Source organism: Triticum dicoccoides, chromosome 4A (assembly GCF_002162155.2).
Source record: "Triticum dicoccoides isolate Atlit2015 ecotype Zavitan chromosome 4A, WEW_v2.0, whole genome shotgun sequence".
Taxonomy (NCBI): Eukaryota; Viridiplantae; Streptophyta; class Magnoliopsida; order Poales; family Poaceae; genus Triticum; species Triticum dicoccoides.
In genome coordinates, this window is record NC_041386.1 from 585,074,692 (window position 1) to 585,094,374 (window position 19,683).

Here is a 19,683-nt window from a genome sequence, read left to right on the forward strand (position 1 = left end):
TGATATTGGCCATATCATGTCACAACTATATAATTGCATGTGATGTTTATTATGTTTATGCATCTTGTTTACTTAGGACGACGGTAGTAAATAAGATGATCCCTTACAAAAATTTCAAGAAGTGTTCTCCCCTAACTGTGCACCGTTGCTACAGTTCGTCGCTTCTAAGCACCACGTGATGATCGGGTGTGATGGATTCTTACGTTCACATACAACGGGTGTAAGACAGTTTTACACAGCGAAAACACTTAGGGTTAACTTGACGAGCCTAGCATGTGCAGACATGGCCTCGGAACACGGAGACCGAAAGGTCGAGCATGAGTCGTATAGTAGATACGATCAACATGAAGATGTTCACCGATGATGACTAGTCCGTCTCACGTGATGATCGGACACGGCCTAGTTGACTCGGATCATGTGATCACTTAGATGACCAGAGTGATGATCGGACACGGCCTAGTTGACTCGGATCATGTGATCACTTAGATGACCAGAGGGATGTCTATCTAAGTGGGAGTTCATAAGATGAACTTAATTATCCTGAACATAGTCAAAAGACCTTTTGTAAATTATGTCGTAGCTCGCGCTATAGTTCTACTGTTTAGATATGTTCCTAGAGAAAATTATAGTTGAAAGTTGATAGTAGCGATTATGCGATCAGTAGAAAGCTTATGTCCTTAATGCACCGCTCAGTGTGCTGAACCCCAAACGTCGTTTGTGGATGTTTCGAACATCGAACATACACGTTTTGATAACTACGATAGTTTAGTTAAATGGTTTAAGTAGAGGCACCAAAGACGTTTTCGAAACGTCGCGGAACATATGAGATGTTTCGAGGGCTGAAATTGGGATTTCAGGCTCGTGCCCACGTCAAGAGGTATGAGACCTCCGACGATTTTCTTAGCCTGCAAACTAAGGGAGAAAAGCTCAATCGTTGAGCTTGTGCTCAGATTGTCTGAGTGCAACAATCACTTAAATCGAGTGGGAGTTGATCTTCCAGATGAGATAGTGATGTTTCCCCAAAGTCATTGCCACCAAGCTGCTAGAGCTTCGTGATTAACTATAACATATCAGGGATAGATATGATGATCCTTGAAATATTCATGATGTTTGACACCGCGAAAGTAGAAATCAAGAAGGAGCATCAATTGTTGATGGTTGATGAAACCACTAGTTTCAAGAAGGGCAAGGGCAAGAAGGGATACTTCATGAAACGGCAATTCAGCTGCTGCTCTAGTGAAGAAATCCAAGGTTGAACCCAAATCCGAGACTAAGTGCTTCTGTAATAAGGGGAACAGTCACTAGAGCAGGATTACCCTAGATACTTGGTAGATGAGAAGGCTGGCAAGGTCGATAGAAGTATATTGGATATACATTATGTTAATGTGTACTTTACTAGTACTCCTAGTAGCACCAGGGTATTAGATACCGGTTCGATTGCTAAGTGTTAGTAACTCGAAATAAAAGCTACGGAATAAAACGGAGACTAGCTAAAGGTGAGCTGACAATATGTGTTGGAAGTGTTTCCAAGTTTGATGTGATCTAACATCGCACGCTCCCTCTACCATCAAGATTAGTATTAAACCTGAATAAGTGCTCTTGCACCTAAAGGAATGGTTTATTGAATCTCGATCGTAGTGATACACATTTTCATGCCAAAAGATATAAGATAGTAATGATAGTACCACTTACTTGTGGCACTGCCATGTAAGTCATAATGGTATAAAACGCATGAAGAAGCTCCATGTTGATGGATCTTTGGACTCACTCGTTTTTGAAAAGTTTGAGACATGCGAACCATGTCTATTGGTGTATATGCATGAAGAAACTCCATGCAAATGGACCGTTTGAACTCACTTGATTTTGAATCACTTGAGATATGCAAATCATACCACATGGGCAAGATGACTGAAAAGCCTCGGTTTCAGTAAGATGGAACAAGATAGCAACTTGTTGGAAGTAACACATTTTGATGTGTGTAGTCCAATGAGTGCTGAGGCATGCAGTGAATATCATTATGTTCTTACTTCACAGATGATTCGAGTAGATGTTGAATATATTTACTTGATGAAACACAAGTCTGAATTATTGAATGGTTCAAGTAATTTCAGAGTAAAGTTGAAGATCATCGTGACAAGAGGATAAAATGTCTATGATAAGATCATAGAGATGAGTATCTGAGTTACGAGTTTTGGCACACAATTAAGACATTGTGGAAATTTTTTCGCAATTAATACCGCCTGGAACACCATAGTGTGATGGTGTGTCCGAACATCATAACTGCACCCTATTGGATATGATGCATACCATGATGCCTCTTATCGAATTACCACTATCGTTCATGGGTTAGGCATTAGAGACAACCACATTCACTTTAAATAGGGCACCACATAATTCCGTTGAGATGACACCGTATGAATTATGGTTTAGAGAAACCTAAGTTGTCGTTTCTTAAAAGTTTGGGGCTACGACGCTTATGTGAAAAAGTTTCAGGCTGATAAGCTAGAACCCAAAGCGGATAAATGCATCTTCATAGGACACCCAAAACAGTTGGGTATACCTCCTGTCTCAGATCCAAAAGCAATAAAGGATTGTTTCTTGAATCAGGTCCTTTCTCGAGGAAAGGTTTCTCTCGAAAGAATTGAGTGGGAGGATGGTGGAGACTTGATGAGGTTATTGAACCATCACTTCAACCAGTGTGTAGCAGGGCACAGGAAGTTGTTCCCGTGGCACCTACACCAATTGAAGTGGAAGCTTATGATAGTGATCATGAAACTTCAGATCAAGTCACTCCCAAACCTCGTAGGATGACAAGGATGCGTACTACTTGAGAGTGGTACGTAATCCTGTCTTGGAAGTCATGTTGCTAGACAACAATGAGCCTACGAGCTATGGAGAAGCGATGGTGGGCCCGGATTCCGATAAATGGCTCGAGGCCATAAAATCGTAGAATGGATCCATGGACTTTGGCGGACTTGCCCGATGATCGGCAAGCCATTAAGATAAATGGATCTTTAAGAAGAAGACAGACGTGGATGGTAATGTCACCGTCCATGAAGCTCGACTTGTGGCGAAAAGTTTTTCACAAGTTCAAGGAGTTGACTACGATGAGATTTTCTCACTCGTAGCGATGCTTAAAGTCCGTCGGAATCATGTTAGCATTAGCTGCATTTATGAAATCTGGCAAATGGATGTCAAGACAAGTTTCCTTACTAGTTTTCGTAAGAAAAGGTTGTATGCAATACAATCAGAAAAGTTTTGTCAATCCTGAGGATGCTAAAAGGTATGCTAGCTCCAGCGATCCTTCTAAGGACTGGAGTAAGCATCTCGGAGTTGGAATGTATGCTTTGATGATGATCAAAGATTTTGGGTTTGTACAAAGTTTATGAGAAACTTGTATTTCCAAAGAAGTGAGTGGGAGCACTATAGAATTTCTGATGAGTATATGTTGTTGACATATTGTTGATCAGAAATGACGTAGAATTTCTGGAAAGCATATAGGGTTATTTTGAAAGTGTTTTTCAATGGAAAGCCTGGATTAAGTTGCTTGAGCATTGAGCATCAAGATCTATAAGGATAGATCAAAACGCTTAATGGTACTTTCAAATGAGCACATACCTTGACATGATCTTGAAGGTGTTCAAGATGGACCAGTCAAAGAAGGAGTTCTTGCCTGAGTTGTAAGGTACGAAGTTAAGACTTAAAGCTCGACCACGGCAGAATAGAGAGAAAGGACGAAGGTCGTCCCCTATGCTTAAGACGTAGGCTCTTCAGTATGCTATGCTGTGTACCGCACCTGAAGTGTGCCTTGCCATGAGTCAGTCAAGGGGTACAAGAGTGATCCAAGAATGGCTCACAGGACAGCGGTCAAAGTTATCCTTAGTAACTAGTGGACTAAGGAATTTTCTCGATTATGGAGGTGGTAAAAGAGTTCGTCGTAAAGATTACGACGATGCAAGCTTGACACCTATCCGGATAGCTCTGAGTAGAGAGACCGGATACATATAATGGAGCAATAATTTAGAATAGCTCCAAGTAGAACAGTTGTTTGGAATAGCTCCAAATAGAGCGTGGTAGCTGCATCTAGGAGATGACATAGAGATTTGTAAAGCACACACGGATTTGAAAGGTTCAGACCTGTTGACTAAAACCTCTCTCACAAGCAACATGATCAAACATAAAACTCATTGAGTGTTAATCACATAGTGATGTGAACTAGACTACTGACTCTAGTAAACTCTTGGGTATTAGTCACATGGCGATGTGACCTGTGAGTGTTAATCACATGGCGATGTGAACTAGATTATTGACTCTAGTGCAAGTGGGAGACTGTTGGAAATATGCCCTAGAGGCAATAATAAAAGTATTATTATTATATTTCCTTGTTCATGATAATTGTCTTTTATTCATGCTATAACTGTATTATCCGGAAATCGTAATACACGTGTGAATACATAGACCACAATATGTCCCTAGTGAGCCTCTAGTTGACTAGCTCGTTGTGATCAACAGATAGTCATGGTTTCCTGGCTATGGACATTGGATGTCGTTGATAACGGGATCACATCATTAGGAGAATGATGTGATGGACAAGACCAATCCTAAGACTAGCACAAAGATCGTGTAGTTCGTTTGCTAGAGCTTTGCCAATGTCAAGTATCTCTTCCTTTGACCATGAGATCGTGTAACTCCTGGATACCGTAGGAGTGCTTTGGGTGTATCAAACGTCACAACGTAACTGGATGACTATAAAGGTGCACTACAGGTATCTCCGAAAGTATGTATTGTTTTATGCGGATCGAGACTGGGATTTGTCACTCCGTGTAAACGGAGAGGTATCTCTGGGCCCACTCGGTAGGACATCATCATATGCGCAATGTGACCAAGGAGTTGATCACGGGATGATGTGTTACGGAACGAGTAAAGTGACTTGCCGGTAACGAGATTGAACAAGGTATTGGATACCGACGATCGAATCTCGGGCAAGTAAAATACCGCTAGACAAAGGGAATTGTATACGGGATCGATTGAGTCCTTGACATCATGGTTCATCCGATGAGATCATAGTGGAACATGTGGGAGCCAACATGGGTATCCAGATCCCGCTGTTGGTTATTGACCGGAGAACGTCTCGGTCATGTATGCATGTCTCCCGAACCCGTAGGGTCTACACACTTAAGGTTCGATGACGCTAGGGTTATAAAGGAAGCTTGTATGTGGTTACCGAATGTTGTTCGGAGTCCCGGATGAGATCCCGGACGTCACGAGGAGTTCCGGAATGGTCCGGAGGTAAAGATTTATATATAGGAAGTCCTGTTTCGGCCATCGGGACAAGTTTCGGGGTCATCAGTATTGTACCGGGACCACCGGAAGGGTCCCGGGGGCCCACCGGGTGGGGCCACCTGCCCTGGGGGGCCACATGGGCTGAAGTGGGAAGGGATCCAGCCCAAAGTGGGCTGGGGCGCCACTTCCCTCATGGCCCATGCGCCTAGGGTCAAAGGGGAACACTAAGGAAGAGTCCTAGGAGGGGAAGGCACCTCCTAGGTGCCTTGGGGGGGAGGGAATCCTCCCTTGGCCGCCGCCCCTTTCCCATCTGGAGGCTGGCCGCCGCCCCTTGGGGTGGGAAACCCTAAAGGGGGCGCAGCCCTCCCCTTCCCCTATATATATGAGGCCTAGGGGCTGCCCATAACACGCGATTTGATCTCTCGTTGGTGCAGCCCTGCCCCTCTCCCTCCTCCTCCTCTCCCATGGTGCTTGGCGAAGCCCTGCTGGATTGCCACGCTCCTCCATCACCACCACGCCGTTGTGCTGCTGTTGGATGGAGTCTTCCTCAACCTCTCCCTCTCTCCTTGCTGGATCAAGGCTTGGGAGACGTCACCGGGCTGTACGTGTGTTGAACGCGGAGGTGCCGTCCGTTCGGCACTAGGATCATCGGTGATCTGAATCACGACGAGTATGACTCCATCAACCCCGTTCACTTGAACGCTTCCGCTTAGCGATCTACAAGGGTATGTAGATGCACTCCCCTTTCTACTCGTTGCTAGTCTCTCCATAGATAGATCTTGGTGTTACGTAGGAAAATTTTTGAATTTCTGCTACGTTCCCCAACAAATAGCCCAAGGTCGTGCCGACAAATTTGGAAAATACCTCTGGAACAAACTAAGAATCTGGCAATGACCCAGGAGAGCTGCTGATTGTTGGTTTTTTACACCCTTATGTCAATGCTTTACAATTACAGAAGATTTTTACATTGTTGTTCTTCTCATTGAGTGTACCTTTTAATGATCAGTTAATTTCTGGCTGCTTGGACTAATTTACGCTACCTACTTTCTGTAGCTTACAGCCTTCCGCATCCTAAAGGAATTGAAGCACTACACTCCCATTTGTTGATTGTTACACACGGTGTATGTCTACCGGTACTCGACGCTGCTGTCTGAGCTCTACATTTGTTCGAGAGACGCACGATCTTTAAGAAAGATTTCTATTGGTTATTTTTGTCCAAACTGATGATGTGCATCAATACAATAGCACTTCTGTAGTGGCATGTAACATCATTTTGTTGCAACTTTAAAAAGTCTCCGCAGAAGTTCCCTCCTTGTGTGTCAATAGCAGCAACCATTCTGCTGCGCAACAAGTGAACCTGTCTGTATAAAACTCAAGAACTAAGTCCTGAGATTCTCAGCAGGAATACATTTTGTGCTCGGAAACTAAAAACAGAACTACATGGTATATACTTTCAGTCTTCCATTTTCAGCTCAACCTTTCTGCCATGAACAAGCCATCAGTGAAGCTGAATTCGTCAACTTAGGATACCAAGTATTCTAGTTTAATTAAAGTGATATTAGATTTCGACCTCAGCTCACGGAGAAGAACATGACTCCCTTTTAGCAGCGCTAGCACCGAGATACAAAATGATGCTTCAACATGACCTTAGTGTCCCTGAATTGCCCTTTGCAATCTGATAATATTGCCAATAAAGTAACAATGCAAGGAGGAGTGCAAAGAGCATTCAACTATTCATGGCGACTCATGTACATTGTAGCCTCCGTTCGGGTTTTGTGGAATTATGTTGAACTGGGCGGGCGATAGTCCCTGAATACAGAGGAAGAGCCACCGGATGCAGCAGGGGAAGGCGACGATGCTACAAAGTTGCCTGCTGGTAGTGATGCTGAGGGGTGGTGTCCTTGATGCCCAGTACCTGCGAAGCGAGATGGGCTTGCTGTAGAGAAAGGTGCTGGACTTCTTGGAGTGTTGCCCTGTGAGATAACAGGTGGTTTTAGCTCAAAATGGACAAGCACACGGTTCGATCACAGCGATCATTCATATTCTAGAAACGCTTAATTCCACCAAAATGATGAATACAAAAGGGAAATCCAAAACATGTAACAACATTCTGAAGCCTGAGAACTTTAAGGAAATCATGATCTATTGCTGAAATGAATTTACGAATTCACTAATGTAGACTCATTTTTGCTAGTACCGTACGTTGATTCATTAAAGCATCCAACAGGAAAATATAGATTTGAGCTCGAAACATGGCCATTGCGAAAACTTACAGGGTTGTGGTTGCGAGAACCGAATGGAGACCTAGCAAAAGAGGCTGTTGAAGGGGAAATACTGTGAACATGATGCAAGGGGCGCCCAGGAGTGCCCTGGTTGGAACCAGCATCTGACTCCCCAGCAAACTCGCTGAAATTGACATCAACGGTCATTCTGGGCACCTGTCTAGGAACACTTCCATCAGCTGTGTTTTCTGGCGGCTGAGGCATGGCAGCACGCAGTGAAGCCTGCATGCTACGTGTTCTGATTTCCTCTTCGGCATTTAAAATCTGTCAAGCGGCCAAAATTAATCCTACTTAGTACACTGGCTACTGGCTAGTGACCACCCCCCGGATAATTATTCGAAGAAAATAGAGCATGTGACCACCAAAAAGTTTGTACTTACTGTGCAACTCTGTATACAGACAACAAGGTTACATTGCATATGTGGCAACATGATTAATATTTTTAAAATATATTTGATGAAGAGACGTGTTTGATAGAGTAACAAGTACAAAATATTATAAGCTGGAGAATTTGAAAGCCTATTACAAATTCCACCCGTTTCTTATGTCAGTTCACATATATAAGCAACTCCAATTACTTTGCAGAACGCTCCTTCCTGTCCATGGTGGCGAACTTTGTACAATTCAAATTTGTTGAAGTACTTCATTAGAAACCAGTGCAAATTTAAACTATGGGTTTATCATTTATTTAATCAGTTCCACATTCAGATGGGATAGCAAGTTTACAATTTTTCGGTTCATATATTTCAAATAAAAGAAAAACTCATTCGAACCAGTGTATTTCAAGTGGCTACTCGATTAATGGTGAAAACAGTCAAAGCCACACACATTATCACCTGAAGTTGTCGACCACCGAAGGTCAGATGGTATTCAAGGTTCAGTTACTTATGCAGACAGAAACGTAACAGGGGATGAAGAACATAGCAACTTGTTCTGAACCATAAGCGGCAGCCAAAACAATGAGAAAATTACCTGCTTCAGCATCTGCACAAGATCATGCTTTTTCTTACTCAAGGTATCCAGCTTGTCAGTCAACTCTCTCTTCCTTTCTTCAACTCCATCAGGTTGACCCACCTAAAACAGAAATAGGACTCAGAGGTCTAGATGAAAAAGAGAACAAGCACATATTTGGTGCTCGCAAGCACAATGCACGAAGTTTCCAAGCATAGGTAGTTAGCTTGCAAACAAGAACAGTATGTGTGGTGTGGTTAATTAATTCTACTCAGGAATCACAAAGCACTCAACAAAATCTCCGTGAAAACTCAGGAATTAAACTGTTGTTCAGCAGCAACCAATAATATATTGTATTCTCAGGAAAGAGCTAGCTGTTGTAGCTAAGAAGCTTAATTGTTGAGTAGGATATATAAAACTCAAAAGCATCATTACTTATTGGCTTATTCCAACCCAGAAACGGAAGACAACCTAGGAATTTCATCCTACTTCCAACAATGTGCTAAAAGTCTAGATTCAAAGATAGAAAAGAACCACCACAATACCATGACGAGTGGCAATTCCAAAAATCTACTGTCGGGGCTTCACAAGTAGCCATCCACCAATGACATGAATCTAATCTCAAAAAATCTACATGGGTCCCCAAATGAAGGCCATTGTTAGCAGGATGGCAGCTAAAATCCCACATAGATCAACAGGAAGCTATGAGGAGCCATGAGTTTTCACGAGCCTCACCTCCGAGTTGGGGTCGAAGCCTTCGCTTTCGCCTTGCCCTTCTTCGGGGTCACCATTGCCGCCGGCATCGACGTCTCCGGCGACCACCTCCCCCGCATCGTCCATTTCCACATCCTCCACCGCCCCCTCCTCCTGCTCCTCCTCCTCTCCTTGCTGCTGCTCGTCCTGCCCCTCTTCCTCCCCCTGTGGCTGCTGCACACCCTGTCCCTCTTCCTCCCCTGCTGCTGCATCGGCGCATCATGCCCCTCCTCCTCCTGCCGCTCGGCCTGATGCTGCTGCTGCTCACCCCCGCCCACCTCCCGCGCCTCCCCCACGGCCACGGGCCCCGCGGCGCCGTCGTCCGGGCGGGGGTTGGGGGAGTTGGGCCGGGGGGCCCCGGCGAGGCGGGAGACGGCGAGGGAGCGGCGGTGGAGGAGGCGGCGGAACTGGGACGCGGAGAGCGTGGGCTGGGGCACCGGCCAGCGGCGCGCGGCGTCGTCCCCGCCCCGGTGGAGGTTGCCCCGGTACATCGAGATCGCCACCATCTCTGCCTGGGACTGCGAGTGGTGCGCCGGGTGGGGTTTGGCTGGCCGGCGGCGGCCCCGGGTTTCGGTGAGCCGCCGTTGGGCCTTCACGGCGGATCTATCTCTCGCGTTCTCCTTGTGGAATTCGTCGCGGGTGCTGACCAAACTCCGGGCCTCCGGAATAGTTGTTGTTGGGCCCTCCCGGTTTTCTAGCTCATTTACTGCTAGTCAGCTATGGGGTTTTTTTTTGGAGAACAGCTTTGAGTTACTACTTCGGGAGCCTCCAACTTGGTATGGGCTGAGAGAGCGTCACTTGGCTTTTATTTTTCCGCACGCGTCTTTCAGCTTTTTAGATGTGAAAAAAAAGTTTGTCTAAATCTATTGACATGTGATTTAGTTTTTAAAATCTCGACGCGAAGAATCCAACGCTGAAAACGGTTCAAGATTTGGACGCATAGTTTAAGAGATAAACCATTTTGAATAAACGAATCAATGAAAAAATGAAGAACTCCCGGTTTGCGACAAGTGACGCATATGCAATGCGCCACTTGTCGTGACATGGGAGGTGGGAATCATCTTTGTAAAGAGTTCTTCTTAATTAGTGATTTCGGCTGATTACTACTACTTCATACTATAATATAATGGGCCACACATAGGGTAATTCCTATTCTTTGCTCGCCATGTAAAATGGACCCTGTTACCTGTAATGGGGTTCATCTTTTCTAAGGCTACAAACTCACTCCACTTTATTGATCACAGAGTTCATACAATATTGGAGGCTGATTGAACCACATATGTCTACGAATAGTAAGGTCTAGAGTGAACTAAGCAAGGCTATGTGCCTTGATATTGGACTCTCGTCCTTCGAAGATGAAGGAACATGACTGAAACTCCCTTTGCAGTGATGATGATTTGTCTCGTTATGCTTGCATGTTTTCCCTCGGATCTAGATTTAATATCTTGAATCACTTCGTTGCGGTCCGATGCAATCATTATATAACTTATAGATAAGTCTTTGGCCAAAGCCGGAGCTTATTGTTGTTTTATGATATTGCAATATCATTTTTGAAAAAAAAAATTTATATCAGTTATTATTATTTTGGACTAACCTGATAATTGCCCATAGGAAGTTGATGTTTTCTGCATGTTTTTGACTCTTTAAAAAATCAATATCTATGAAGCTCAAAGTAACTTGGGGATTTACAACATTGTTTCGGTAGATGAAGGTTTCAGAAAGAGTCGGGAGGGGCCATGGGGCCACCTCAGGGCCCCATGCAGCCAGGGGCACCCATGCAGGGAGGCTTGTTGGAAATATGCCCTAGAGGCAATAATAAAAGCATTATTATTATATTTCCTTGTTCATGATAATTGTCTTTATTCATGCTATAATTGTGTTATCCGGAAATCGTAATACATGTGTGAATAATAGACACCAACATGTCCCTAGTAAGCCTCTAGTTGACTAGCTCGTTGATCAACAGATAGTCATGGTTTCCTGACTATGGACATTGAATGTCATTGATAATGAGATCACATCATTAGGAGAATGATGTGATGGACAAGACCCAATCCTAAACATAGCATAAAGATCGTATAGTTCATTTGCTAGAGTTTTTCCAATGTCAAGTATCCTTTCCTTAGACCATGAGATCGTGTAACTCCCGGATACCATAGGAGTGCTTTGGGTGTACCAAACGTCACAACGTAACTGGGTGACCATAAAGGTATACTACGGGTATCTCCGAAAGTGTCTGTAGGGTTGACACGGATCAAGACTGGGATTTGTCACTCCGTATGACGGAGAGGTATCACTGGGCCCACTCAGTAATGCATCATCATTATGAGCTCAAAGTGACCAAGTGTCTGGTCACGGGATCATGCATTACGGTACGAGTACAGTGACTTGCCGGTAACGAGATTGAACAAGGTATTGGGATACCGACGATCGAATCTCGGGCAAGTAACATACCGATTGACAAAGGGAATTGTATACGGGGTTGCTTGAATCCTCGACATCGTGGTTCATCCGATGAGATCATCGAGGAGCATGTGGGAGACAACATGGGTATCCAGATCCCGTTGTTGGTTATTGACCGGAGAGTCGTCTCGGTCATGTCTACATGTCTCCTGAACCCGTAGGGTCTACACACTTAAGGTTCGGTGACGCTAGGGTTGTGAAGATATGTATATGCAGTAACCCGAATGTTGTTCGGAGTCCCGGATGAGATACCGGACGTCACGAGGAGTTTCGGAATAGTCCGGAGGTAAAGAACTATATATAGGAAGTGCTGTTTCGGCCATCGGGACAAGTTTCGGGGTCACCGGTATTGTACCGGGACCACCGGAAGGGTCCCGGGGGTCCACCGGGTGGGGCCACCCATCTCGGAGGGCCCCATGGGCCAAAGTGGGAAGGGGAACCAGCCCATAGTGGGCTGGTGCGCCCCCCTAGGCCCACCCCATGCGCCTAGGGTTGAAACCCTAGGGGTGGGGGGGCGCCCCACCTTGCCTTGGGGGCCACTCCAGCCCTGCCCCCCCCCCTAGGAGATCTCATCTCCCAGGGCCGGCGCCCCCCCTAGGGGAGCCTATATATATGAGGGGGAGGGAGGGGGCAGCCGCACCTTGAGTCTTGGCGCCTCCCTCTCCCCTGCTACACCTCTTCCTCTTGTAGTATACGGCGAAGCCCTGCTGCTGTGACGCCCTGCATCCACCACCACGCCGTCGTGCTGCTGGATCATCATCAACCTCTCCTTCCCCCTTGCTGGATCAAGAAGGAGGAGACGTCACGCTGACCGTACGTGTGTTGAACGCGGAGGTGCCGTCCGTTCGGTGCTAGGATCTCCGGTGATTTGGATCACGTCGTGTACGACTACCTCATCCCCGTTCTTTGAACACTTCCGCTCGCGATCTACAAAGGTATGTAGATGCATCCGATCACTCGTTGCTAGATGAACTCATAGATGGATCTTGGTGAAACCGTAGGAAAATTTTTGTTTTCTACAACGTTCCCCAACAGTGGCATCATGAGCTAGGTCTATGCGTAGTTCTTCTTGCGCGAGTAGAACACAATTTGTTGTGGGCATAGATGTTGTCAACTTTCTTGCCGCTACTAGTCTTATCTTGCTTCAGCGGTATTGTGGGATGAAGCGGCCTGGACCAACCTTACACGTACGCTTACGTGAGACCGGTTCCACCGACTAACATGCACTAGTTGCATAAGGTGGCTGGCGGGTGTCTGTCTCTCCCACTTTAGTTGGAGCGGATTCGATGAAAAGGGTCCTTATGAAGGGTAAATAGAAGTTGACAAATCACGTTGTGGCTTTCACGTAGGTAAGAAAACGTTCTTGCTAGAACCCTATTTCAGCCACGTAAAACTTGCAACAACAATTAGAGGACGTCTAACTTGTTTTTGCAGCAAGTGCTTTGTGATATGATATGGCCAAAGTTGTGATGAATGATGAATGATATATATATGTGATGTATGAGATATTCATGCTATTGTAATAGGAATCACGACTTGCATGTCGATGAGTATGACAACCGGCAGGAGCCATAGGAGTTGTCTTTATTTTTTATATGACTTGCGTGTCATTGAGAAATGCCATGTAAATTACTTTACTTTATTGCTAAACGCGTTAGCCATAGTAGTAGAAATAATAGTTGGCGAGCAACTTCATGGAGACACGATGATGGAGATCATGGTGTCAAGCCGGTGACAAGATGATCATGGAGCCCCAAGATGGAGATCAAAGGAGCTATGTGATATTGGCCATATCATGTCACTATTATTATTTGATTGCATGTGATGTTTATCATGTTTTGCATCTTGTTTACTTAGAACGACGGTAGTAAATAAGATGATCCCTCATAATAATTTCAAGAAAGTGTTCCCCCTAACTGTGCACCGTTGCGACAGTTCGTTGTTTCGAAGCACCACGTGATGATCGGGTGTGATAGATTCTAACGTTCACATACAACGGGTGTAAGACAGATTTACACATGCAAACACTTAGGTTGACTTGACGAGCCTAGCATGTACAGACATGGCCTCGGAACATAGAAGACCGAAAGGTCGAGCATGAGTCATATAGAAGATACGATCAACATGAAGATGTTCACCGACGTTGATTAGTCCGTCTCACGTGATGATCGGACACGGCCTAGTTGACTCGGATCATGTTATACTTAGATGACTAGAAGAGGGATGTCTATCTAAGTGGGAGTTCATTGAATAATTTGACTAGATGAACTTAATTATCATGAACTTAGTCTAAAATCTTTGCAATATGTCTTGTAGATCAAATGGCCAACGTTGTCCTCAACTTCAACGTGTTCCTAGAGAAAACCAAGCTGAAAGACGATGGCAGCAACTATACGGACTGGGTCCGGAACCTGAGGATCATCCTCATAGCTGCCAAGAAAGATTATGTCCTACTAGCACCGCTAGGTGACCCACCCGTCCCACAGAACCAAGACGTTATGAACGCTTGGCAGACACGTGCTGATGACTACTCCCTCGTTCAGTGCGGCATGCTTTACAACTTAGAGCCGGGGCTCCAAAAGCGTTTTGAGAGACATGGAGCATATGAGATGTTCGAAGAGCTGAAAATGGTTTTCCAAGCTCATGCCCAGGTCAAGAGATATGAGGTCTCCGACAAGTTCTTCAGCTGTAAGATGGAGGAAAATAGTTGTGTCAGTGAGCACATACTCACTATGTCTGGGTTGCATAACCGCTTGACTCAGCTGGGAGTTAATCTCCCGGATGATGCGGTCATTGACAGAATCCTCCAGTCGCTTCCACCAAGCTACAAGAGCTTTGTGATGAACTTTAATATGCAGGGGATGGAAAAGACCATTCCTGAAGTATTGCAATGCTGAAATCAGCAGAGGTAGAAGTCAAAAAGGAACATCAAGTGTTGATGGTGAATAAAACCACTAAGTTCAAGAAGGACAAGGGTAAAAAGAACTTCAAGAAGGACGGCAATGAAGTTGCCGTGCCTGGCAAGCAAGCTGCCGGGAAGAAGCCAAAGAATGGACCCAAGCCCGAGACTGAGTGCTTTTATTGCAAGGGAAGTGGTCACTGGAAGCGGAACTGCCCCAAATACTTAGCGGACAAGAAGGCCGGCAAAACGAAAGGTATATGTGATATACATGTAATTGATGTGTACCTTACCAGTACTCGTAGTAGCTCTTGGGTATTTGATACCGGTGCAGTTGCTCACATTTGTAACTCAAAGCAGGAGCTGCGGAATAAACGGAGACTGGCGAAGGACGAGGTGACGATGCGCACCGGGAATGGTTCCAAGGTCGATGTGATCGCCGTCGGCACGCTACCTCTGCATTTACCTACGGGATTAGTTTTAAACCTCAATAATTGTTATTTAGTACCAGCTTTGAGCATGAACATTGTATCGGGATCTCGTTTAATTCGAGATGGATACTCATTTAAATATGAGAATAATGGTTGTTCTATTTATATGAGAGATATGTTTTATGGTCATGCTCCGATGGTGAATGGTTTATTCTTAATGAATCTCGAGCGTAATGCTACACATGTTCATAGTGTGGATACCAAAAGATGTAAGGTTGATAATGATAGTCCCACATACTTGTGGCACTGCCGCCTTGGTCACATAAGTGTCAAACGCATGAAGAAGCTCCATGCAGATGGACTTTTAGAGTCTCTTGATTATGAATCATTTGACACGTGTGAACCATGCCTCATGGGTAAAATGACCAAGACTCCGTTCTCAGGAACAATGGAGCGAGCAACCAACTTATTGGAAATCATACATATTGATGTGTGCGGTCCAATGAGTGTTGAGGCTCGCGGTGGCTATCGTTATGTTCTCACCCTCACTGATGACTTGAGTAGATATGGGTATATCTACTTAATGAAACACAAGTCTGAGACCTTTGAAAAGTTCAAGGAATTTCAGAGTGAGGTTGAAAATCAACGTGACAGAAAAATCAAGTTTTTGCGATCAGATCGTGGAGGAGAATACTTGAGTCACGAATTTGGCACACACTTAAGAAAATGTGGAATAGTTTCACAACTCACGCCGCCTGGAACACCTCAGCGTAACGGTGTGTCCGAACGTCGTAATCGCACTCTATTAGATATGGTGCGGTCTATGATGTCTCTTACCGATTTACCGCTATCTTTTTGGGGCTATGCTTTAGAGACTGCCGCATTCACTTTAAATAGGGCTTCGTCGAAATCCGTTGAGACGACACCGTATGAATTATGGTTTGGGAAGAAACCTAAGTTGTCGTTTCTAAAAGTTTGGGGATGCGATGCTTATGTTAAGAAACTACAACCTGAGAAGCTCGAACCCAAGTCGGAAAAATGCGTCTTCATAGGATACCCTAAAGAAACTATTGGGTATACCTTCTACCTCAGATCCGAAGGCAAGATCTTTGTTGCCAAGAATGGATCCTTTCTAGAGAAGGAGTTTCTCTCGAAAGAAGTAAGTGGGAGGAAAGTAGAACTTGATGAAGTGTTACCTCTTGAACCGGAAAATGGCGCAACTCAAGAAAATGTTCCTGAGGTGTCTGCACCGACTAGAGAGGAAGTTAATGATGATGATCATGAAACTTCAGATCAAGTTGCTATTGAACTTCGAAGGTCCACAAGGACACGTTCCGCACCAGAGTGGTACGGCAAACCTGTCTTGGAAATCATGTTGTTAGACAACGGTGAACCTTCAAACTATGAAGAAGCGATGGCGGGCCCGGATTCCGACAAATGGCTAGAAGCCATGAAATCCGAGATAGGATCCATGTATGAAAACGAAGTATGGACTTTGACTGACTTGCCCGATGATCGGCGAGCCATAGAAAATAAATGGATCCTTAAGAAGAAGACAGACGCGGATGGTAATGTGACCATCCATAAAGCTCGGCTTGTCGCTAAGGGTTATCGACAAGTTCAAGGGGTTGACTACGATGAGACTTTCTCACCAGTAGCGAAGCTGAAGTCTGTCCGAATTATGTTAGCAGTTGCCGCATACTATGATTATGAGATATGGCAAATGGACGTCAAAACGGCATTCCTTAATGGTTTCCTTAAGGAAGAATTGTATATGATGCAGCCGGAAGGTTTTGTCAATCCTAAGAATGCTGACAAGGTGTGCAAGCTCCAACGCTCGATTTATGGGCTGGTGCAAGCATCTCGGAGTTGGAACATTCGCTTTGATGAGATGATCAAAGCGTTTGGGTTTACGCAGACTTATGGAGAAGCCTGCGTTTACAAGAAAGTGAGTGGGAGCTCTGTAGCATTTCTCATATTATATGTAGATGACATACTTTTGATGGGAAATGATATAGAACTCTTGGACAGCATTAAGGCCTACTTGAATAAAAGTTTTTCAATGAAGGACCTTGGAGAAGCTTCTTATATATTAGGCATCAAGATCTATAGAGATAGATCAAGACGCCTCATAGGTCTTTCATAAAGCACATACCTTGATAAGATATTGAAGAAGTTCAATATGGATCAGTCTAAGAAGGGGTTCTTACCTGTGTTACAAGGTGTGAAATTGAGCTCAGCTCAATGTCCGACCACCGCAGAAGATATAGAAGAGATGAGTGTCATCCCCTATGCCTCAGCCATAGGTTCTATTATGTATGCCACGCTGTGTACCAGACCTGATGTAAACCTTGCCGTAAGTTTGGTAGGAAGGTACCAAAGTAATCCCGGCAAGGAACACTGGACAGCGGTCAAGAATATCCTGAAGTACCTGAAAAGGACTAAGAAAATGTTTCTCGTTTATGGAGGTGACGAAGAGCTCGTCGTAAAGGGTTACGTCGACGCTAGCTTCGACACAGATCTGGATGACTCTAAGTCACAAACCGGATACGTGTATATTTTGAATGGTGGGGCAGTAAGCTGGTGCAGTTGCAAGCAGAGCGTCGTGGTGGGATCTACATGTGAAGCGGAGTACATGGCAGCCTCGGAGGCAGCACATGAAGCAATTTGGGTGAAGGAGTTCATCACCGACCTCAGAGTCATACCCAATGCGTCGGGGCCAATCAAACTCTTCTGTGACAACACTGGAGCTATTGCACTTGTCAAGGAGCCCAGGTTTCACAAGAAGACAAGGCACATCAAGCGTCGCTTCAACTCCATTCGTGAAAATGTTCAAGATGGAGACATAGATATTTGTAAAGTACATACAGACCTGAATATAGCAGATCCATTGACTAAACCTCTCCCTAGAGCAAAACATGATCAACACCAAAATTCCATGGGTGTTCGATTCATCACAACGTAACTAGATTATTGACTCTAGTGCAAGTGGGAGACTGTTGGAAATATGCCCTAGAGGCAATAATAAAAGCATTATTATTATATTTCCTTGTTCATGATAATTGTCTTTATTCATGCTATAATTGTGTTATCCGGAAATCGTAATACATGTGTGAATAATAGACACCAACATGTCCCTAGTAAGCCTCTAGTTGACTAGCTCGTTGATCAACAGATAGTCATGGTTTCCTGATTATGGACATTGGGTGTCATTGATAACGAGATCACATCATTAGGAGAATGATGTGATGGCAAGACCCAATCCTAAACATAGCATAAAGATCGTATAGTTCGTTTGCTAGAGTTTTTCCAATGTCAAGTATCCTCTCCTTAGACCATGAGATCGTGTAACTCCCGGATACCGTAGGAGTGCTTTGGGTGTACCAAACATCACAACGTAACTGGGTGACCATAAAGGTATACTACGGGTATCTCCGAAAGTGTCTGTAGGGTTGACACGGATCAAGACTGGGATTTGTCATTCCGTATGACGGAGAGGTATCACTGGGCCCACTCGGTAATGCATCATCATTATGAGCTCAAAGTGACCAAGTGTCTGGTCACGGGATCATGCATTACGCTACGAGTAAAGTGACTTGCCGGTAACGAGATTGAACAAGGTATTGGGATACCGACGATCGAATCTCGGGCAAGTAACATACCGATTGACAAAGGGAATTGTATACGGGGTTGCTTGAATCCTCGACATCGTGGTGCATCCGATGAGATCATCGAGGAGCATGTGGGAGCCAACATGGGTATCCAGATCCCGCTGTTGGTTATTGACCGGAGAGTCGTCTCGGTCATGTCTACATGTCTCCCGAACCCGTAGGGTCTACACACTTAAGGTTCGGTGACGCTAGGGTTGTGAAGATATGTATATGCAGTAACCCGAATGTTGTTCGGAGTCCCGGATGAGATCCCGGACGTCACGAGGAGTTTCGGAATAGTCTGAAGGTAAAGAATTATATATAGGAAGTGCTGTTTCGGCCATCGGGACAAGTTTCGGGGTCACCGGTATTGTACCGGGACCACCGGAAGGGTCCCGGGGGTCCACCGGGTGGGGCCACCCATCCCGGAGGGCCCCATGGGCCAAAGTGGGGAGGGGAACCAGCCCATAGTCGGCTGGTGCGCCCCCCTAGGCCCACCCCATGCGCCTAGGGTTGAAACCCTAGGGGTGGGGGGGCGCCCCACCTTGCCTTGGGGGCCACTCCAGCCCTGGCCGCCACCCCCCCAGGAGATCTCATCTCCTAGGGCCGGCGCCCCCCCTAGGGGAGCCTATATATATGAGGGGGAGGGAGGGGGCAGCCGCACCTTGAGTCTTGGCGCCTCCCTCTCCCCTGCTACACCTCTTCCTCTCGTAGTATACGGCGAAGCCCTGCTGCTGTGACGCCCTGCATCCACCACCACACCGTCGTGCTGCTGGATCATCATCAACCTCTCCTTCCCCCTTGCTGGATCAAGAAGGAGGAGACGTCACGCTGACCGTACGTGTGTTGAACGCGGAGGTGCCGTCCGTTCGGCGCTAGGATCTCCGGTGATTTGGATCACGTCGTGTACGACTACCTCATCCCCATTCTTTGAACGCTTCCGCTCGCGATCTATAAAGGTATGTAGATGC

At 45.4% G+C, this 19,683-nt stretch overlaps 1 protein-coding gene and 1 pseudogene across 1 annotated transcript in view; one reads left to right on the top strand and one right to left on the bottom strand.

Annotated features, from left to right (window-relative positions):
* LOC119287004 overlaps positions 1-6,590 on the top strand; it is a 13,162-nt gene extending 6,572 nt beyond the window's left edge. The window contains exon 3 of the mRNA XM_037566479.1: positions 6,337-6,590. The gene's annotated coding sequence lies outside the window, so the exon portion shown is untranslated. The remainder of the gene's footprint in view (positions 1-6,336) is intronic.
* Positions 6,591-6,915: 325 nt separating this feature from the next.
* On the bottom strand, positions 6,916-9,911 carry LOC119287003 (annotated as a pseudogene).
* Positions 9,912-19,683: the final 9,772 nt, after the last annotated feature.